This window comes from Pleurodeles waltl, chromosome 6 (genome assembly GCF_031143425.1).
Source record: "Pleurodeles waltl isolate 20211129_DDA chromosome 6, aPleWal1.hap1.20221129, whole genome shotgun sequence".
Classification (NCBI taxonomy): domain Eukaryota; kingdom Metazoa; phylum Chordata; class Amphibia; order Caudata; family Salamandridae; genus Pleurodeles; species Pleurodeles waltl.
Genome location: NC_090445.1, coordinates 1208800066 through 1208823954, shown reverse-complemented (window position 1 = coordinate 1208823954; position 23889 = coordinate 1208800066). Strand labels below are relative to the sequence as shown.

Here is a 23889-nt window from a genome sequence, read left to right as displayed (position 1 = left end):
GCGCTGGTGGCGCAGAGGGCAGCAATGTTTTTTGGTTCCCCCCTCAAGACCTCCTCCACCGATTCCCTCGATACCATCTGGCAAAAGTGCCCCTCATTTCTCCACAGCCCTTTTTTCACATACATTTCATGTGTTTTAAAGAACTGCTGAAGGCTAGTATTACGAATCCCCTCAGCTATTCTCACAGAATACAAATCTGTTCTTTGCAGCAGGCATATTAACCCTCTGAGCTACTTTATGGTGCATCAAAACTGCCACTAGACAAAACTCTGATCTCTGTCTCTAGCATGAACCATAATCACAAGAGTTATCTTGACATTTTTGTTGCTGCCTGAAAGCTGTACCCACACGAAACCCTGCAGCAGGAGCTTTTAAGTTATGAGGTATTGCTCAGCACTGTCCCTCCATGAAGTCAGTGCCTCCCCTTCAGGTCAGCACCTAGTGAGGTCGCACCGCCCTAAAGCCGGCCCTGTCTTCACAGACCCGCTTAACCAAATCCAGGCATGATGAATGCGCATCATAATCAATAAGCTAGTGATAACAGCAGTACACACCTGCCTTTCCAGCAAGGGACAGTCATTTCCATTGGATAATTGTGGTGCAAGGCGGGCTCAAGGCTGAGCTTTGGTGAGGCAGACTGGGGAAGTGCAAGACAAACTTTTCATAACATCGTAGAGCAAATTAAAAGTGCGTAGCATACTGAACTGAAACCTGCTGAAGCTGGCCATAATTCAGTCTTTGGCAAAGGCTCATGGCCTGGGCCATCCACCAACTGTAGTCAATGTTGGAACGCGGTGTGCATGTGCTGCTCTACGCTGCCACTGTCTAAAAACCTGTCAGCACCCTAATTGCTGTGCTGAGTGAACCTAATAGTGGCAGCATTACATTGAACAGTTGGGCCGCAGGCACAGCAGGTCAAGCTGAAATTTAGACACCAGCCTAGGCTGCACAAATTAATTATCATTTATTTTTCCGAATCTCTCACGTCCACGTTTGAAAATGTTGGCATGTATGCATCACCTTCACTGAGCGGTTAAGTGGAGAAAGTCATTGTCTTTAGTGAATGGGCCCTGGCTCAAGGACATCTTAAGGATAACTGCGGCCCTGGGCCAAGCATAATGTGGGGCCTCTGCAAAGAACAACTCAGAATGTATTAACCATTTTCAGATCATCCATGCCCTCTGCAATTACGGTCGAGCCCTTAGCAAACGTCTTGCTTGGCCAGCCTCCATCTGGGCCCAGTCCTGGAACAAACAATCTGTCTGTCTGATCGACAACAAGGAAGCCAAAATACTAGATTTGTGGCCAAGATAGCTGCATGTGGACTGGCGCTTCACTTTTGGGCTTTGGTATACTGCATTGCACTTTGACACTTAGCCTGCCCTGTCATCCTACCTTGGAAAAGCGATCTCCAGCTGGACTGCACCAGTAAAGCAGGAAGGCTAGTGATCCAACCAGGCCTGCAACCCATAATGTGTGGTGTGGCTAGCCGTCTGCACCATTCACACATACAGTGCTGATCAGGGCTTTTGTTTGCTGCACTGCCTGAGCTGCATAGGACTGGTGTTCAGAGTCAAGCATGACTAGGCCGTGATCACACCAGTATGGCAGCAGCTTTACAAGGTCATTGCAGTGACAAAGGGTACACAAAATGTCAATTTCCACTGCACATTAATTGGCATATGCTGCATCAAGGCAAAGACCTATGCTGTTGAGATGGGCTATGAAATCTAAAAGGTTAAAGTACCTGATGAATCTAACAAGAATCATACTGGGTGGCTAAAAAATTAAAGTAAGTAAACTAACTGATTATTCAAAAACTCTAGACAGCCTAGGACTGTTACAAACGCTTAACACCAGGCCCCTAGGAAGCAGAAACCCTGGGCCTCAGCCTTCTTTGCCCATGCCTTCAAACGGTCTGCCCTTGCAGATTGTGTTGCATGTTTGTCCTTTCCTTGGGATAGAAATGGGAGATGAAGACGAACGAATGCTTGAGGGTCACCTGCCAGTGCTACATAAAAAAGCAAAAAAGAGCACATCTCATCAAACCTTTTTAGTTACCCTTTTGTATATGTATTTTGAACACAACACACTTATGGTTTGGTCTACTCCGAGGACATCCCCTCCCTTGCTTATGGCATAACCAACTGCCCTCTATGCACATTTAGTGGTGTAGAGCAGTGGTTCCCAACCTGTGCACATTTAGTGGTGTAGAGCAGTGGTTCCCAACCTGTGCTCCAGGTACCGCTGGGGATCCGCGAATGCTTAGAAAATTAAATATTAACAGATTAGGTCCCCAGCTTTCAGTAATGACCCAGTTGGGGGGGGGGCAGGTTCCAATAATGATTCAGTGGGGGTCCCCCAGTTCCAGTAATGATAAAGTGGGGGTCCACAGGAGTCTTAAGGTAGGGAACCACTGGTGTAGAGGGTTACCATTCTCTACTCAATGCTATACATACTTTGAAAGTCAATTGGGCAAGCCAACACGAACCTCTCTCTTATCCACATATCGTAGGATAGTCCTTATATATTTTTGGAAGTCTATAGTTTAATTTCTGTCCAAATTTCTGTGACGATTTATTTGAAAATAAATCTAATATATGCCGACCTGTGTTTTGGGAGAACAACTTATATCATGTGACACTGGTCCTTGTGCAGAACCATCATATTACATTAGCATGCAATGTACGGATTCATGCAATGTTTTCAATACATGTTCATTTTTGTAGTGTTTTCTCTTCTTCGTGGTGGGTATCAGTTTGCGCTATAAGCGGACACCAGGCGGTGAAACGGGATTGCAATAGTACAACATATCAACATTTATTAGAATAAATACCAGAAAGAAATAGTAGATATGTGAATGAGAATGACATTTTGTATCAATAAGTTACTTTGACTTCATCAAAGTGAAAAGACGGGGTGGTGTGAACCATACGCATAGAAAAGCTTTTCAAAAGGGTATCCTGCTCATCATCCAAAATCAAATGGATGTGCTTCTTGATTTTATTGTTAATGTCAATGGGCTGAAAAAGGTTAGCTAATGGCATGAATGTAGTTCTGTATATGAATTCCGCATAGTTGCTGCATTGTCTCTGCAGATTGTATTTTTAAAAATATAATAACGTATGTGAGCAAAAATGAGTAGATTTTCATATAAATTCAAATTCTAATAAACTTATGGTATGGCAATGATATCTGAGGTATCTTTTCAGCTTAACTGATGCTAGATGATTTTTTTATTTATTTACTGCTTGAGTCACATGTCCATGCGAAACAAGCTGAGCATTCACGAGAGGTGATCACGTGACCTAGTGACTACTGCGGTTGACCATGAAACACAGGGAACGAGGTCTAAATCCCTGGGCTCAGCACCATATGAATCCAAAAAATCATAGTTTGCGTGAAAAAAATACAAGGTAGTTTTTATCTTTCGTGAAGTGCTTGTCTGCCCTGGCCTGGGTTCGCAACATGTAAAACTGCCAGAAATAAAATGCAGATTCTGCTTGTCACCCTTGGTCTAATCTCATCCGAAATGAATTGAGGGAAAAGCATTAAGATTTGATGTCATAAAGATATACCCATCTAATCATTTTAGCTGAATTGCACAGTGTGAAACTGGAGAACCTGGGACCAATCCCAGCTAGCCTGCTTGCTTAAATCCTATGATCATAGATAAATGCTTTATTTCACCAAGCTACCTTTTTGTTCATTATCACACAGGCGAGAACCTTCAAATACATGAGTTCATGATGTGTGCTGCTCGAAAAATTGATTTAATAGCCTGTAAGGTTGCGCAAACTGTAATGAAAATATAGGCTAAACTCAGGGTCATCAGCACTGGGGCAGAACAGTTTCTCACCTCATGTTTAAAAACGTTCACTTTTAATAAGTACTTTTCAAACAATCTGATGTACTAAAGTAAAACGAAAAAGAACATTTTTTTAAAAGTTTAAAAAAAAATTGAACTCATCTTATTCTATTCTAACACAGTGTTTTTTATATGATTTACATTCCAAATATTCTCAGGGCTCGAATTGAGCATGGACACTTAAAGCCAGAGCTAAAACGTGGCTCAGCCCTGGCTCTCCCTGTTAATATGTTGGCTTGCCCAACGGAAGCTTGCAAGGACTTAAGTACATAAGCATCCTCCAGGCCCAGACATCTCTAACTTCCCACAATCAAGCAAAGCATCCCCACAGTATCAGCAGAGTGAAAATAATTTTCACATGTGAGACAATCACAAACTGGCCAAGGCCTAGCTCAATACTCGCCTAACTATTCTATCCAGAAGCCCAGGGTCAGATGTGTCCGTGTCTTATATTGTCAGATGACATGGGACTATACTAATTGCCAGTAATGAACAAAGCTCTCAAGAATCCTAGATTCATCCAGTTTAGGTTTACCTTTCAATTATGGATTTTGTAGTCCTGCTGATTTCTGCTGTGAAAACAACACTACAAATAACAGATGGTAAAAGAATAAGGACAGAATAATACTCTGATGCCTAGACCTGGGAAACAGGAGAGCTCTAGTACAGAAGGATTAGACTCCTCTCCTAGTCCTCTGAAAAGATTGCAGTGCAGTTAACGAAAGTTTGAGTTAAGCAGGGAGGGTGTGAAGAAAGTTTGAAATCCCTTGTTGAAACTTTGTAAAAGTTATGCTAACATCCATGCTGGGATGTGCTGCAGTTTTTGGTACAAGTTGGCATTTGTAAGAAAGATATTCAGACTGCACTGAGTAGATCATAGAGGCAGATAAGAGACTTCTTTGGATATCCAAGGATGAGACGGCCAGGGGGACGGGTTTGGTGCCCTACTGTGAGAGTCAGTCACAGGCTAGTTCTAGTCTCTCCCTAGCAGTGCCTGCTTTCTCCGACTTCGACACTCTGGTCCTTCTCTCCTCAGCAGTGCTTGGTCTCTGTCTGTTCTCTCTATGCCTAGACGTTCTTTTCTCTCTAGTCATTGGTCTCCCTCCTCCTCCCACCCTCCTTTGCCTACAAGCCTCCTTCTGTCATCCCTTCCTTCCTTTTGGCCCCTCTCTCTTCAGTAATGCTTACTCTCTCACTCTCCCAAACCATGACTGCTCTGTTCTCAGAACTGTCTTCATTTAATCCCTCCCTCTCTGTGGCCCTCTTTTTTAACATTATCACCTTTATCTTCTGTCCTTCCTCATGACCACGCTTTTCTCTGTTCTTGTACTGCTTTGTAAAAGTGGATGTTTCACTTTCCCGGATGAGACTGACCACAGCCCAGATCTTGGTGCAGTATATGCACAAGATGAAAGTTATATGGCTGCATTGTCTAGTACGTCAGCTCTCGATGCCCTACAGCAAGCATATTCCACATAGGCCCATCTGGGTCAGCCTACACAAGATTTTGAGGGAGGTCACATAAAGTACACTGCAATGAATGCAACTGGGGCTCTGTTGAATAGTGCTTTATTTGAACGTCTCGCATGAGTAGCAAGACTTAGGGGGTCATTCTGACCTCGGCGGTAAAAGGCGCTTACCGCCGGTCAGAAGACCGCATAACACCGCCGCGGCCGCGGTAAACCGCCACGGTCATTCTGACCCGCAACTGGCAAACCGCCAAAAACCCGACATCCACAAAAGTCCGCCACACCAAAGGTCAGCGAAAAACTGGCGATGACCAAACCTCCACCGTCACGCCAACAGAAATACGCCCATGCCATTCCGACCCACGAATCCACGCGGCGGTCTTTCAACCGCGGTATTCCATTGGCGCTACACACCGCCGCGCTCAAAATACACACACACTTACAAAACACAACCACATTGGACAATTTGAAATACACACACCTGATACACATACACACAACACTCCCACACACCCAATACAATATAAAACACACACCCACATCACCCACAAACCCTTTCGACCACAATAGCGACTGAAGGACAGAGAGAGACAGCACTGCTTAGAGTAGACCATCACACAGAGGCAATTCACAACATCACCAACACAATTACCACGTACAAAACACCATACACCACCACACACACCACACTCTACAACACATACAACATCCCTCACCTCATCCACACCACCCCAGGGCACCCCAAAGACACCCCAGGTTCTCTGACGCAGAACTCATGGTCATGGTGGAGGAAATAGTTTGTGTAGAGCCCCAGCTCTTCGGGGCACAGGTGCAGCACACCACAATTGCTAGGAAGATGGAGCTATGGCAAAGGATAGTCGACAGGGTCAACGCTGTGGGACAGCATCCACGCAATCGGGATGACATCAGGAAGCGGTGGAACGACCTACGGGGGAAGGTGCGTTCCATGGTATCAAGGCACAACATTGCGGTGCAGAAGACTGGCGGCGGACCCCCACCTACTCCCCCAGAATTTACAGCATGGAAGGAGGAAGTCTTGCACATCCTGCATCCTGAAGGCCTCGCAGGAGTAGGCGGAGGAATGGACTCTGGTAAGTCTAATCTTAACTACTTCTTCCTACCCCCTCCCCACCTGCATCCCAAATCATACCCCCACCCTCACCCCCACCCCCATCAAACCAACTCCTTGCAAATGGCTCACCATCACAACCCACCCATCCCAACACCAAGCCCTGCATGCGAACACAAAGCATGGACACCCATCACCAAAGCATGCCCACTGCACACACACATCACCCCCACAAGCCACCCTCACAAAAGCCCCCACACAGGAATGCCAGCCCTGGGGTACACGGCCACCCACCCATTACACGAAATGCCACACACAGAAGCAATAACCATACCCTTATACCCCTGCAGGACCCGAACGCCACCACACCGCCACGGAGGGTCCAGAGATGTCCATCCCACCCCCAGAAGAGGCCCCCAGTGATGACAGCAGCTCTGTCTCCCTGGACCCAGATGACCACCCCGGCCCATCGGGGACCTCGGGACAGTCGGTTCCCCACAGACAGCCACAGGCTACAGCAGACTTAACCCCCTCTGGGAACACCAGCACAGCTCCCACCCAGCGGGCCCATGCCTCTGTCTCCAGGACACGTCAATCAGCGGTGTGTCCGCCACTACACGGCACCCAGGTTGACCCACCACCCCAACAACAACAGGGACCTGGGGGCAGTGGTAGTGGGCACACCGTCCAGGGGACAGAGGCCCAGGAACACAGGGGAACTGGGAGGGCTGCTGTGCGACGGGGGGGGGGGGACAGGCCCAGGGAACCCACTCTCCAAGAGGCCCTCTCCTCCATCATGGGAGCATACCACCACTCCCAGGAGACGATGGCTACGGTACTGGGCAGGTTCCAGGAGATCCAGGCACTGCAGGAGGAACAGTACATGGGGTTCAGAGAGGAACTGAGGAACATTAGTTCCGCAATGGGGACCATTGTCGTGGCCCTTAACCAGATAGTCACCACATTGCGGGACCATGTGGCACCCCAAAGGGCCCCTGTCACTAGCCTAGACCAGGAACAGCCTACCACCTCCGCCGGCGCTAGTGGACAGGAGGCCCCCACACAACAACAGGCCACCAGAACCCCACCTCCTGCAGAAGAAGAACCACCCCGCAAGCGGAACCTGAGATCTCACAAGAAGACAGAGTAGGATGCCAAGACCCCCGCCAGCATAAGAAACCCCCTGATGTCATCCCACTGTCCCACATTGTCACCCTGTCCAACCTCAAACTGCCCCTGCTCCATCCTTCCACAGGCATATGGACAATGCACCTGTGAGACTGAGAACTGGACTCTGCCATGGACATTACTCCACCCCCACCCATCACCGTTTTACAATCATGTACCTAAATGTAGCACTTTAATTAAATCACTTATTGCACTCAAATAATCTGGAGTCTGCTTGTATTCATAACAAATGTATTACACATAACGGTGCAAAAATGTTCAGTTACATTGTGATGACAACATACCACTGTCATACAGAAGTAGTCCATGGGCAAACAAAGCAAAAGTCAAGCAGTGGGGCATACAGCTCTGAAAAGGGAAGGTAAAGTCACAAATCAGTGAACAGGAACTGGGTGGAAACACCGACAGTAGAGAGGCAGGAGGCTGTAAGTAAAAGTAAAATGGGGTGGTTGATTCTTACCTGTGTGCTACTGGAAAAACTGTTGTATCACTGTGTCCCTGGTGTCTGTGTCGTCCCCGTCGTCTTCCTCCTCTTCACTCTCCACAGGCTCCACAGATGCTACAACACCCCCATCCGGGCCATCCTCCTGCAGAAAAGGCACCTGGCGTCGCAAAGCCAGATTGTGAAGCATACAGCAGGCCACGATGATCTGGCACACCTTCTTTGGTGAGTACATTAGGGATCCACCTGTCATATGCAGGCACCTGAACCTGGCCTTCAGGAGCCCGAAGGTTCTTTCTATGATCCTCCTAGTTCGCCCATGGGCCTCATTGTACCGTTCCTCTGCCCTGGTCCGGGGATTCCTCACTGGGGTCAATAGCCAGGAGAGGTTGGGGTAACCAGAGTCCCCCAATAGCCACACACAATGTCTCTGTAGCTGTTCCATCACATACGGGATGCTGCTATTTCGCATGATATACGTGTCATGCACTGACCCAGGGAACTTGGCATTTACATGGGAGATGTACTGGTCTGCCAAACAGACCACCTGGACATTCATCGAATGATAACTTTTTCTGTTCCTGTACACCTGCTCACTTTCTCTGGGAGGAACAAAAGCCACATGGGTCCCATCAATGGCACCAATTATGTTGGGGATATGTCCAAGGGCATAGAAATCACCCTTCACTGTAGCCAAATCGCCCACCTCAGGGAAAACAATGTAGCTCTGCATGTATTTCATCAGGGCAGACAACACTCTGGACAAAACCTTAGAAAACATAGGCTGAGACATCCCTGATGATATGGCCACTGTTGTTTGGAATGATCCACTTGCCAAAAAATGGAGTACTGAGAGAACCTGCACATGAGGGGGAATCCCTGTGGGTTGGCGGATGGGGGACATCAGGTCTGGCTCCAGCTGGGCACACAGTTCATGTATAGTGGCTCTGTCAAGCCTGTATGTCAGTATGATATGTTGTTCTTCCACTGTCGACAGGTCCACCAGCGGTCTGTACACGGGAGGATTCATCCTTCTCCTCGCAAGTCCCAGCTGACGGTGCCTAGGAAGGACAACATGGAGCACAGAGTCAAGCAACCCACAGGTACGTTCACACAGCTTGCACAGTACACGATTCGCTATGCATTGAATGGGCTGTATAAGTGGCAATGCAAGGCCTAGGCCTGTGTGACGCAGTAGAAATTAAGCCATGTGGGCCCTTGAAATGGCGGCTGCCTGACCTGTGAAGTGTGACAATGGGATGTGAGGTCAATGCGCTGGCGTGGCACACCGTGGCGGTAGGCGGTCGAAGACCGCAGTGCTAAGCCGCATTGGTTAACATTGAACCCTATGGGTTTCAGGAGCCAATGACGATGTGTGCCGGCGGTACGCACCGCCGCGGTACGCACCGCAGCGGCCGTGACTGCCATTTTCTAACTGCTTAATCACTCGAGACCTGATCATCCACAGGAGAGGACCTATACTGCAAGTGCTGCTGTGACCTCGGTCTGGGAGATACAATGGCTGCTGCGACTGGGGAAAGGGCCCCTGCCTTCACATCTGAGGAATTGGAGAAACTTGTTGATGGGGTCCTCCCCCAGTATGCGCTACTCTACGGTCCTCCAGACCAACAGGTTAGTACACAGGGAGCACGTAGTATGGGCTATGCCTGTGTTGAGTGGGGTGGATGTAAGATGGTGGGGAGGTGAGCGAATGAGGAGTGCAACGCACGACAGATGAGAGCATGTGCCACATGGCAAGGTTGGGGAGGGGGGGGGCCACTCACATCGACCATGCAGAAAAGTGATTATATTTCCTTTCCCACCCTATACATGTCACATAGGTCAGCGCCCATCAGAAGATCGAAATTTGACGTGCCATCGCCAAGGACGTCCGGGCCCTGGGGGTCCACAACAGACGGGGCAGCACTGCCGAAAGAGGTGGGAGGACATCCACCGCGGGAGCAGAAAGACCGCCGAGGCTCTGCTGGGGATGGCCTCCCAACGTAGGAGGGGTGCCAGCCGCCAATTGACCCCCCTGATGTCCCGGATCCTGGCGGTGGCCTACCCCGATTTAGATGGGCGTGTGAGGACATCACAGCAGACACAAGGGGGTGAGTATCAGCACATTCTGCTATCTTTGCGCGCAGTGGAGGTGTCTGGGTGGGGGAGGAGGGCTGTGGCTATCTCTAGGCCAGGGCGCTTTCTGTAGGCTAGGCCCCTCCGTTAGGCATGGCCCTGTGCCCCCGCCCCCCACCTCTGTAGGGTGCTATGTACAGCTATCCATGGTCCGGCCTCACCTATGTGTGCATTTGTCGTCCATAGACCTGTAGGCCAAGTCACAATAATTGAGTAGTGTACCCCGAGTGCGCAGCGTAGTGCTGGGGGCTTCTGTGTCTGTCCTCTCAGACAACGGTGTTGCCAATGCATGCACTCAACCTGTCTTTATTTCTCCCCCCCCATTTTCTCTGTCTTCCTGTTCATGTGTGCATTAGCATCATCAGGCGGAGGAGAAGTGGCATCGGCGCACGAGGGAGCTGCATCTCACATGGCCCCGGAGGGCCATGCAACGGACTCTGATTTGACCAGTGAGACGGAGGGCCAGGGGGGCTCCACAACGGGGACCCGTGGAGACGTCAGTGACACCGACACGTCCTCGGAAGGGAGCTCCCTTGAGGTGGCGGCAACATCCGTGCCCACCGCCACAACAGGTACAGCCGCCACCCAGCGCACCAGCTCCGCCCTCCCAGCAGCCCCTCAGCGTTCGGCCCGTGCCCGCTCGGCCAGGAAGCTGGCCATCTCCTTCGCCCCAGGCACCTCAGGCCCTGCCCCAGTTACCCCTGCTGCCCTCAGTGAGGAGGTCATTGACCTCCTGAGGACCATCATTGTTGGGCAGTCTACCCTTTTGAATGCCATCCAGGGTGTAGAAAGGGAGGTGCATCGGAGCAATGCATACCTGGACGGCATTCATTCGGGTCAGGCTGCCCATCAGCGATCGTTCAACGCTCTGGCCTCAGCACTGAAGGCAGCCATTGTCCCTGTCCCCAGCCTCCCTCTTCAAACTCCCTCCACCCAGTCCCAGTCCCCTGTTACTCTGCCTATCCCATCCACACCATCAGACCAGCCTGCACACACCTCAACACCCAAGGGCAGCTCATCCAGACATAAGCACCACAGATCACACAAGCATTCACCCAAGCAACATCCAGATGCAGACATGCCAACAGTCACTACCACCTCTGTGTCCCCCACCTCCTTGTCTCCCTCCTCCCTCCCTGTGACGTCTCCACTCACACCTGCATGCACACCCCCATCAGCCAGTACGTCCATCACCAGCACACCCTCCAGACCAGTCCGCACACGTGCAGTCACCACCCCCACTGCCATTTACACGTCCCCTGTGTCCTCTCCCACTGTGTCTGTCACCCCCTCTTCCAAACCACACAAACGCAGGCAGCCACCCACCCAACAGCCATCCACCTCACGACAGCCTCCGTCACAAGCACCTGCACCCAAAGACAGCACACTTGACTCTCCTACAACCACATCCTCTTCCTCCACACCCATACCCACTACACCTACCCGTCCCTGTCTTTCCAAATTGATTTTCCTTTCCAACCTTGACCTCTTTCCAACAACTGACCCACCCCCTCCATCTCGTACGAGTCCAAAATGCACCTCAGCCACCACCAGCCCTGCATCTACTAGGACCATAGTTCAGGGCTATTGGAGTCCACCAGCTCCTAGGGCAGGAACATCGGCCAGCAGCAAGGGGACAGCCAGCCCACCCCCTGGGAAGAGGACCAAAAAAGCGAAGGGCAGGCGCGACAAGCCTGAGACGGCTGCCACCAAGGACAGTAGCCTTGCCCCGTCACCTGGCACATCAACAAAGGGAGGCAAGGGCCCCAGAGATTCAGCGAAGGAGGGCAAGGGCAGCAGGGCGGACAAGTCAGGCAGCAGGCGAGCTGACCAGGAGGGCCCCACCAGCCCCATTCCGGGTGTGACGGAGGACACCCACGGGCCCAGGACTCCATCACAGGAGGGCCCCGCAACCGAAAGGTCGGATGGCGACTGAGCGGGAAGTATTGGCCAGGTGTGGTTCCCTAGAAACACAAGACAAGCACCGCTGAACAGGGCCCGCCGTGAGAAGCACCGCTGAACAGGGCCCGCCGTGAGAAGCACCGCTGAACAGGGCCCCACCGTGAGAAGCACCGCTGAACAGAGCCCCGCCAAGACAAGCACCGCTGAACAGGGCCCGCCGTGAGAAGCACCGCTGAACAGGGCCCGCCGTGAGAAGCACCGCTGAACAGGGCCCCGCCGTGACAAGCACCGCTGAACAGGGCCCCGCCGTGACAAGCACCGCTGAACAGGGCCCCGCCGTGACAAGCACCGCTGAACAGGGCCCGGCCAAGACAAGCACCGCTGAACAGGGCCCGCCGTGAGAAGCACCGCTGAACAGGGCCCGCCGTGAGAAGCACCGCTGAACAGGGCCCTGCCGTGAGAAGCACCGCTCCGCTGGCCCTTCCTGTCAAGCACCGCTCCGCTGGGCACCGCCGTCTCTGAACTGCTCCGCTAGGCCCTTCCTGTCAAGCACCGCTCCGCTCCGCTGGGCCCTTCATCTCAAGCACCGCTCCGCTGGGCCCTTCCTGTCAAGCACCGCTCCGCTGGGCCCTTCCTGTCAAGCACCGCTCCGCTGGGCACCGCTGTCTCTGAACCGCTCTGCTGGGTCCTTCCTGTCAAGCACCGCTCCGCTGGGCCCTTCCTGTCAAGCACCGCTCCGCTGGGCCCTTCATCTCAAGCACCGCTCCGCTGGGCACCGCCGTCTCTGAACCTCTCCGCTGGGCCCTTCCTGTCAAGCACCGCTCCGCTGGGCCCTTCATCTCAAGCACCGCTCCGCTGGGCCCTTCATCTCAAGCACCGCTCCGCTGGGCCCTTCCTGTCAAGCACCGCTCCGCTGGGCCCTTCATCTCAAGCACCGCTCCGCTGGGCCCTTCATCTCAAGCACCGCTCCGCTGGGCCTTTCATCTCAAGCACCGCTCCGCTGGGCACCGCCGTCTCTGAACCGCTCCGCTGGGCCCTTCCTGTCAAGCACCGCTCCGCTGAGCCCTTCCTGTCATGCACCGCTCCGCTGGGCACCGCCGTCTCTGAACTGCTCTGCTGGGCCCTTCATCTCATGCACCGCTGGCCCATTGGCAGTGCCGGTTCTGTGTCGAGCAGGGCTTCACGAAGCACTCTGGCCACCATGCCTCCTCCATGACCAGTGGAGTCTGTAATCCACCTGATGGACTGTGGCTTTGCACTCCCCAGGATTATGCAGTGGGCAAGCCACCCACTGTAGAGAGTTGAGAGACTGTGGCTTTGCACTCCCCAGGATGGTACAGTGGGCCTGGAGGCCCCTCGTGGATCTGGCGTCGTGGACTCATGTGGCTGAGGTGCCCCCCCTTCCCTTCCCCCTGAGGTGCCTGTAGTTTTATCATCTGATGCCCCAGCAGTGTTCTCTCCAATGGTATCTGGTCTTGTGTGTGGGCTTTGCCCATGTGTTTGTGCACATTAGCCCACGAACGATGGAACTTTGGCAAAATGTGCAGGACTTATAGCCTATGTATATATTTTTAACTATGTTCTTTATTTCATATGTATATTTCATATTTCATATTTCACATTACTTCATTTGAGCTATAATATACTTCTATTTTAATGATCATTTTATTTTGTCTTTGCATTATTCCGGGGGGTTTGGGGGTGTCATTCTGACTTGTTGCTCTGCATTGGTGTGTAGGTATTTGGGGTGGGAGGTGGGTGTATCGCGTATGTGTGTGCCCGTGACATTTCCTCCTCCCCCCTCCCCTGTGTCGTAGGTGCAGTACTCACCGTTGTCGTCTGCGCCGGCGTTCGTGCTCCTGGTAGAAGAGCAGGTAGACAATAGCTGGTAGGATCTTTAATTCGGGTTCCATGCTGTCCAGATTCCTCGTGGAGTGTGTAGAGGTGAGCGTTTTCCCGTTCGTAGTCTGTTTCCGCCGTGTTTTTATCGGCGGGGCTCCCGCCCCGGAAAAGATGGCGGATTGGTGAGTTGTGATAGGGTGGGTGGTACACTGTCTGCCGCCTGCCTGTTGGCGGTGACCGCCGCGCTGTTTGTTTGTCACGCCGTGGCGGTCGGAGTGTTAAAGTGGCGGGCTGTGTTGGCTGTTCCCGCCAGGGTCAGAATTCCATTGTTTTGGCCGCCTGCCTGTTGCCAGGTTGGCCGCTGCTTTATCACCGACCGCCAGGGTTGGAATGACCCCCTTAATATTGTACTGTGAGTCACCGGATGGTGGCTGTTTTGGTGCTCCCTCTCTTGCCTTCCAACCCATGGTCCCATGTTTGTTTTTCTTCTAGCTGTGAGTCAACAGGATTGTAGGAAATTGAATCCTGTGATTATTTATGACTCCTTGACTTGCCATATGATGTAAAATTATCTGTGTCTTAACTGCAATGCTCCTCTGTCTTTTCTCCCCTTTGTGTATTCTTGTTCAAATGGATCTCCCAACCACCACAAGGAATGCCAGGACATCCTACGCCACAGTACAGCAAAGGGCACCACAGACAGCCAATTTACAGTTTCGTACAAATTTCCTTTTCAGGCTGCTTTCCAGGCACAACGTTTGAATAAAGTGATGCTTCTCACAGCATGTAGATTTGTGGATGGCTCCAATCAGGAGTACACGAAAAATGGGCAAAATGACGTATGGGATCTCTGCACCTGGTTGTCATCAACCTTACTGAAACAACAATTAAGGACAGGCAAAAAGGCAGACTTGGCCCAGAAAACCTTCTCTCCTTTAACATGTTACAGTCTCACCAATCCCCATGCTATTTACTAAATGGTAGCTCTCCGGAAGAGCTAGTCAGTTGTCTTTTGCTAGCAAGGCTAAGACCCTCGTCGAATTTGTAGCCATCCACCACTTTGCTTTGTGCTATTACCCTAAGCCAAACTTTAAAGGTGAGCCAAAAATGTCAAGACTTTCTGTGTGTCTTTGGAGTGAGTACTACAGGGCATGGGTATGAATTGAAAAAAGGCCTGACTTTGGGTGGACATTTCAGTTGTAGTTAGTGTCATGGTAGTAGATGGTGCAGGCGTAGAACTGTCTTCGGTGCAAACAGATATTATGCTTGTTCAGAACAGTCCCAGTTAGATGAATTGACATCAACTTCACCCCTTTCTGGTGCTTTTTCTGACACTTTGCTTCCCAAGAATGTCACACACTGGACAGAAGATGATTTCGAGTTATTTCACAAAATCAAAGACCAAAGATGATAAGCAGCCTACTGAAATAACTTGCTAGAAAAAATATGTTTAGTGAAAGAAGGGAACAAGGAAGAATCTGAAGTGCAAAGAAGGCCCTAGATGAGAGAAACACTGTTACCAGCAGCAGTGTTATCACCTCTACTGAAGGAAAGGCACTCAACTGCCCCCTCAGAGATGAGAAGTGTCTCAGTGTGGAGATTGATATAGGGAGAGAGGAAACACTAAGCACTAGCAAATAGTTTGACACAATAGCAATTAAACCACATGCAGCCAAAGTTTTTAGGAAATGCATTCTTCATAAAGGTTGGCAATAGGACTAAAAACAGTATTGCTAGCATAGGCAAACTGTGGTTAATTGTTTAAGGCCATAACCTTGGGTGTTCTAATAGTAGCCAAGTCCACGATCTTGGTCCTGAAAAATCCAAAGGAATAAAACTGCCCAAAAAATAGACTGATTCTACCTTAAAAGCATATGGCACCACTAAAGATCAACAGCGGAAATAATTGAAGAAAAATATTGCAAAGTAATACACAGGCGAAGAACCATGGTGAGGTTGTAAAGACCTCAGAAAATGATTAAAAAAAGATCCTTTATTGCAAGTAACTGCAAAAGCTCAATCAGCACAAATGTCAGCAAAAGCCAGAATATTCCATGTAGTTTATAAGGAAGCAAAGTTGAACAGGCCAGTGTATGGTTTTGAAACTGAGATAGACTGCCACCAGTTGTATAGACTGGTTGTGGGGCGACTTTTGCACTCCAAAGTGGCTTGCTCAAACACACAACACAACATATCCTCAGTAATGAAGAGGAAGATATTTGCAAAAATAATAGAATTTTCCCCACAAAGAACAAGTTACTTACCTTCGGTAACGCTTTTTCTGGTGGATACACTAGCTACCTGTGGATTCCTCACCTTATGAATTCGATCCTTGCGCCAGCATCCAACGGAAAGTCTTCTTCCTAGCTGTCTACGTCGAAGAGGACGTCATAATGGCACGGCTCCACGTGACTCCGTCTGACGTCAACGTGCCAATAAGAGGTCCTCGTCGGGGTACTGACGTCAGTTTCACCTCATTTTTTTCGGACCTTTACGGCTAGCAGGTGTAAACCGACCATGAAAACTGTTATATATAAATATATACGAACACAAAAATCTTGTCCATTGAAACCATATATTTACATTATCACCTTAAATACATGAATATACAAAAATATATAGATATATATATATACAAATATATAAATATAAGAAGAAATATTAATCCAAAAACTGCAAGATAAGAGTGTAACCAGGCAGGCAACGGGGAGGCGAGAGGGACCGTGAGGAATCCACAGGTAGCTAGTGTATCCACCAGAAAAAGCATTACCGAAGGTAAGTAACTTGTTCTTCTGATGGATACAACTACCTGTGGATTCCTCACCTTATGAATAGAGTCCCCAGCAGTACCGCACTCGGTGGTGGGTGCCCGCCTGATTACACTAAGAAATCTTGCAATACTGAGCGAGCAAAATGACCGTCCCTCCTCATCTCAGAGTCTAAACAATAATGTTTCACGAAAGTATGGAGGGACGCCCAAGTTGCTGCTTTACATAGGTCTATTAACGGAACTCCTCTCGCTAGGGCCGAGGATGCAGACTTAGCCCTAGTAGAGTGGGCCCTGATACCTTCAGGAGGGACTTTTTTTTCCCCAGAGAGTAACAAATCTTAATATACAAGATGACTCACCTGGAGAGTGTTCTTTTCTGGACCGCTCTGCCCTTTCGCTGTCCACCATACCCAACAAACAGTTGATCATCTAAGCGAAAGTCCTTAGTCCTCTCTAGGTAAAAACTCAGGGCCCTCTTAGGGTCCAACCTATGGAGCCTCTCTTCCTCTTTAGACGGGTGGGGAGGAGGGTAAAACGTAGGTAGAGTGATAGTCTGACCTATATGAAAAGGGGTGACAACTTTCGGCAGAAAAGCAGCCCTGGTTTTTAGAACCACTTTATCAGGGTAAAAGGAGGCTTAACAGAAAGTGCCTGAAGCTCTCCAATCCTCCTGGCAGAAGTGATTGCTATTTAGAAAACGGTCTTAAAGACTAAAAATCTCAATAGACATGATTGCATGGGCTCGAAAGGCGAACCCATTAAGAATGTCAAAACAAGATTTAAGTCCCACTGAGGCATGTGAAAGGGAGTAGGAGGAAATCTATTAACCAAACCCTTAAGGAACCTGTTTACAACTGGAGACTTAAATAAAGATGGCTGGTCCGGAAGGCAAAGAAACGCCGACAGAGCCGCCAAATAACCCTTAACTGTAGCTATCGCACAGCCTTTCTTAGCCAGACTAAGAGCAAACAAAAGTACATCTGGAAGATGGGCTTTTAAGGGATCTTTTTGGTTCTCCCCACACCAAAGCACAAATTTTGCCCATCTACCGGCATAAATCAATTTAGTGGAATGTCACCTGGACGATAGTATAACACCCACTACATCCGGTGGGAGAGAAAAGGAACTCAGGTTGCCCCATTCAATCTCCAGGCATGAAGGTGCAGGCTCTGGAGGTGGGGGTGTAAAACCTGCCCCTGCGATTGTGAGAGGAGGTCTGCCCTGAGCGGGAGATGGAGCAGAGGGCACTGAGAGAGTTGAAGCAGGTCTGTATACCATACCCTTCTCGGCCAGTCCGGGGCCACCAAGATGACTAGGGCCCGGTCCTGGCGAACCTTCCTCAGAACCCGAGGAATCAAGGGTATGGGAGGAAACGCGTAAAGCAACTGGCCGCTCCAGGACATCCCCCAATGCCCATTGCATCGGATACTGGAGGCTGCTGAATAACGGGCAATGCGCGTTCTCCCGAGTAGCGAATAAATCCACCTGAGGAGTACCTCACATCCCGAAGATGTGGAGGACTAGATCCGGATGGAGACGCCACTCGTGATCTAATGAGAAGTGACGACTGAGACCGTCCACACGTACATTCAGCACCCCGGCCAAATGATTTGCTATTAAGCAAATCTGATGGTCCTGAGCCCAGGACCAGAGCCGCAGGGCTTCTCTGCAGAGAAGGTACGACCCCACTCCTCCCTGCTTGTTTATATACCACATCGCGGTAGTGTTGTCAGTCAGGATTTGAACTGACTGACCGCGAAGGGAAGGGAGGAAGACCTTGAGCGCCAAACGTACTGCCCGCAATTCCAACAGATTGAGATGCAACATCTGTTCCGCTGGAGACCAATGACCCTTCATCTCCAGGTCCCCCAGATGAGCTCCCCACCCTAGAGTGGAAGCATCCAAAATCACTGTGGCCACTGGAGGAGGCAGCGAAAACGGTTTTCCTTGGGAAAGGTTGCCGTCCTCTGCCCACCAAAGAAGATCCGCTACAGCGTCCTTGGAGATCTTTATTGAATCCCTGAGATCCCCCTTGTGCTGGAACCACTGTCTGCGGAGGCACCACTGAAGAGCCCTCATATGCCAACGAGCATGAGTGACCAACAGAATGCAAGAAGCAAACAGACCTAGCAGGTGTAAGACCTTGAGGACTGGAACTGCCGCTCCAACTTGAAACAACGGAATCAGCACCTGAATGTCCCGAACCTGCTGAGGCGGGGGGTAGGCCTGAAACATTGTTGTGTCCAATGCTGCCCCTATGAACAGGAGGCGTTGAGAGGGCTCTAGGTGAGATTTGGGCACATTTACAGAAAAACCCAGATCGAACAACAACTGGGTTGTCATTCGCAGATGAGACAACACAAGCTCCGGAGACTTGGCTTTGATCAACCAATCGTCCAGGTAGGGAAAAATTGCTACCTCCCTCCTTCTGAGATGTGCTGCAACAACTGACATCACCTTCGTGAAAACCTGAGGTGCTGAAGTAAGTCCAAAAGGAAGGACCGCAAACTGGTAGTGTTGCGATCCGACCACAAAACTGAGATACTTCCTGTGCGACTTGATTATGGTAACATGAAAGTACAGGTCCTGCAAGTCAACAGACACCATCCAGTCTCCTTCGTTCAACGCCAATAGCACCTGCGCTAGGGTCAGCATTTTGAATTTTTCCTGCTTGAGGAACAAATTCAAAATCCTCAAGTCTAGGATCGGCCGCAACCGACCGTCCACTTTGGGAATCAGGAAATATCTTGAATAACACCCCTGACCCCTTTCCTGCAACGGCACCAACTCTATAGCGCCCTTTGCCAACATGGTGACAACCTCCTGTTGCAACAACAGAAGATGGTCTTCTGAACAAAAGGAGGGACGGGGGGGAAGGGAGGAGGGAACTCCTGAAAGGGGAGAGCATAGCACTTTTCCACAATTCCTAGCACCCACGAGTCTGTTGTAATTGACCTCCATTTCTGCAGAAAAAGACTCAATCTTCCCCCTGCAGGAGAAGTATGGCTGATAAAGTGGGGAAAACTAGGGCTGCTTCTGCTGTTGTCCACCAGAGGAGGATGAAGAAGAAGAGAGCTGCTGGGCTGGACCTCTAGCCCTACCCGTACCCCGCCCTCTAAAGGCACAATAGGGTGGATTGGCAGGTTGCTGGGCGTAAGACTGTGACCTGCGAAAGGCAGAGCCTCGAATGAACCCTCGAAACCTACGAAAAGGTCTATAAGGCGTTGTAGTAGAGGTCTGTAACCCTAGGGACTTAGCTGTAGCCCGACAGTCCTTAAACCGTTCAAGGGCAGAGTCTGCCTTGTCCCCAAACAGCTTTTCCCCGTCAAACGGAAGGTTCATTAAGGTGGATTGTACGTCTGATGAGAAACCAGAGGACCTTAACCAGGCATGCCTCCTTGTAGCCACCGATGTTCCCATGGCCCTGGCAATGGAATCCGAGGTATCCAGGCCAGATTGTATAATCTGCTGTGCAGCAGCTTGAGCATCCAAGAAAAGGGACCCAAATGATTTCTGCATCTCCTGTGGCAGATCCCTCGCCATTTCCTTAGCAGAGTCCATTAGGGCATGGATGTATCTGCCTAGCACACAGGTGGAATTGGTAGCTTTAAGGGCCATGCTGCAAGATGAAAAAACCTTCTTTGAAGAATGCTCCATCCTCTTGGATTCTCTATCAGTCGGAACTCCAGGGAATGTTCCAGGGGCAGTCTTTGCAAAACATGACGCCTGAACTACCAAGCTCTCCGGAGTCGGTGACGAGACAGAAAAAACAGATCTCCTGGGGCACTTCTATGTCTCCTCGCCACTGCTCTATTCACAGCAGGAGATGTCAATGGCTTTTTCCACAGGTCCAAAATAGGCTCAGTCAAAGCCTCATTGAAAGGCAGCAAAGGGACAGCACTGGAGGAAGAAGGATGAAGTACCTCTGTGAGCAGGTTAGTCTTTACCTCTGCCGCGGACAAAGGCAAATCCAGATACTCAGCTGCCTTCCTCACCACTGCATGGAAGGAAGTGGCCTCTTCAGTAAACTCCCCCGGAGACGCAATGTCCCACTCCGGGGAAGTATCCAAACCACTTGCAGTGGCAAGACCATGGAAGTCATCAGAAGGCTCGATCTCGCCTTGCTCAAGCGGTCTGTATTCCTCCTCCTCCAGAAGTCTCAATGCCTTCCTCTGAGATCTAAGATGTGTTTCCAGGGCCGGAGTCGACAAAGAATCCATCGACGCCGACGATCTCGAACCCCGAACAGGGCCAGGAAGGCTCCTAGACTCAACCGGCTCCGGTGGCGGCGCCGACACGAAGTCGGCAGATGACCTTCTCGAAATCGAATGGCCGGAAGGAGATGGAGCCGGTCTGGATGGAGACAACAACGACGCCGGATGGCGCAGAGAAGGAGTCGGTTGACCTGCAGACGGGTCCACAGTCACAGGTGGAGGACTCCTGCCAGGGGAGACCCTAGGTGCCGAACCGCCAGTCTCTGTAGTGCAGAAGGGCATGAATGGAGCAGCCCTGTACGACGCCTGTGAGCCCAAATTGAATGCCAATGGCCCCGTGGGACCCGCCGGTGCACCAGCAGGGGCCATGGATTGAAAAACAGCATACATTGCATTCAAAAATGCAGCCGGATCCGTCCCTGGAGTCGGGAAAGCCGGGTACTGCTGTGCAGATGTCTGCTGAACATCAGGATCCCTCGGCGCCGGCGAAACGTGAGGGCTACATTGAGTGACCTCAAAAACTGAAGGCGCCGGAGACAACTCTGGACTCTCCTGCTGAGGCGTGACAGTAGGACTCATCTCCCATGTCTTCTGGCGTCATGAAGAACAAGACCTCGATCGACTCCTCGATCGGTTCCGCTCCGAACGGCGCCAAGAGTCATGATGGCGCCGAGAGTCATGATGACGCCGCTTCTTATGCTTTTTGGGAGAAGCATGGGAGGAATCCTTTTTATGGCCCTTCTTCTTTGCTTTGGCTAAGAAGAGCTTCGCCTCGCGCTCCTTGAGAGCTTTTTGATTCATGCTCTGACACGAAGAGCAACCTTCCACATCATGTTCGGAACTAAGACACCAAATACAGTCCGAGTGGGGGCCGGTCACTGACATCCGACCCCCGCATTCTCTACATGGATTGAAATCGGACTTCTTCGGAGGCAACATTGTAACCTCCAAAAATCGTTACAGTTACCAACGGGCCAGGAAGAAAAACCGTTGGCGTCGAAGGCACGGAAAAAAGGAAAACTGACGTCAGTACGCCGACGAGGACCTCTTATTGGCACGTTGACGTCAGATGGAGTCACGTGGAGCTGTGCCATTATGACGTCCTCGTCGACGTAGACAGCTAGGAAGAAGACTTTCCGTCGGATGCTGGCGCAAGGATCGAATTCATAAGGTGAGGAATCCACAGGTAGTTGTATCCATCAGAATAAGGCCCTCATTCTGACCTTGGCGGGCGGCGGAGGCCGCCCGCCAAAGTCCCGCCGTCAGGTTACCGTTCCGCGGTCGAAAGACCGCGGCGGTAATTCTGACTTTCCCGCTGGGCTGGCGGGCGGTCGCCTTCAGACCGCCAGCCAGCCCAGCGGGAAAGAGGCTTCCACGAGGAAGCCGGCTCGGAATCGAGCCAGCGGAGTGGAAGCTGTGCGACGGGTGCAGTTGCACCCGTCGCGTATTTCACTGTCTGCGCAGCAGACAGTGAAATACTTGTAGGGGCCCTCTTACGGGGGCCCCTGCAATGCCCATGCCAGTGGCATGGGCACTGCAGGGGCCCCCAGGGGCCCCGCGACCCCCCCTACCGCCATCCGGATCTCGGCGGTCCGACCGCCGGGATCTGGATGGCGGTAGGGGGGGTCGGAATCCCCGCGGCGGTGCAGCAAGCTGCGCCGCCGCGGAGGATTCAATGGGGCCGCGGTACACTGGCGGGACCCCGCCAGTGGTGCCGGTCCGACCGCGGCTTTACCGCCGCGGTCGGAATCCCCATTGGAGCACCGCCGGCCTGTCGGCGGTGCTCCCGCGGTCCTCCGCCAAGTCTTTTACTGAATGAAGCCACTGCTTTAAATAGGAAACGTTCTTCAATTGTGTACATGTGGATGAAGCTAATTGGCATGGACTTCCCAGCTAATATTTATATTGACCTCATTAAGCTGAGTGATTTGTCAGTTGAAGGCATAGTAAACGGTTCACCATCTGCACTAAAGAAAGATCCAATTAACATTAAGTGAGGACTTTCTCGCCAAATGCCTGGCTTCAGTTGCCTGTGATGGAGCATCAGTGATGTTTGGGCTACAAAGTATTCTTGTAAAGAGGTTGCAAGGAAAGAATTCTCTCAGAATCATAGCCTGGCACTGCTCTGCAGTGGCGTGGTGGGCAAAAAACTATGGTTTAAACCCATATCTTTGTGGCTGGGAGTGAATGTTTGCATTGTTCACCATCCTGTCTATCATCTATTAGTTTTGCTTTTGTCGCCCTAAGTGGGAAGGGTATGCGCAGACGTGGGTCTCCTGCTCACAGAACCACTGGATTCAAGCTAGCCTGGATGAGTAGGGGTGATACCCAGAAACTGGTCCCAGGATGCTTGATTCCGGTCCAGGGAGGACCTGGCCTGGCTGTTTGGGCTCGTCTGTTCCAATAGGGAACAGGGTCAGGACTGACTTGCATATGGCTGGGTCCAAACTGGGGTGACAAGGTGGGTAAAAAAAAACCAATAGATTAAACCCAGATCTTTGTGACTCAGGGTGAATCATTGCATTGTTCAGCATTCCGTCCATCATCTGTTCTTTTTGCATTTGACACTGCTCAGCAAATTACCTAGAACTTGCAGTTTATGATGTCAAGAAATCATTCCAAAAAAATACTTGATAAGCTCTACTATTTATTTACCACATCTGGTAAAACCCATTTGGAGCTAAAGGAATGTGCAGAAGCTCCTTACATTCAGCTTTTCAGTAGGTAGAGTGTAAGATACTCGTGTTGCTGCAAGCTTCAGAACAGTCGAGTCTGTTTGGAATGGTTATCCTGCTCTCTAGAAGCACTTTACTTGTGCAGCTGATGAAGGTTTTTCTGTGACAGTTCAACACGGATTGTGTATGCAGTCCTAAGTAGGCAGTTATCATCCATCCAATTTGTTGCTAATCATGGCCTCATGTATGATGCTCTTAAAGAGGTATGAGAGTTAACACTTGAATTACAGAAA

General features: G+C 50.6%; 1 protein-coding gene across 1 annotated transcript in view; it reads right to left on the bottom strand.

The window, feature by feature from the left end:
- MYPN (myopalladin) overlaps positions 1-23889 on the bottom strand; it is a 2801288-nt gene that overhangs the window by 843545 nt on the left and 1933854 nt on the right. The gene's annotated exons all lie outside the window — the stretch shown is intronic.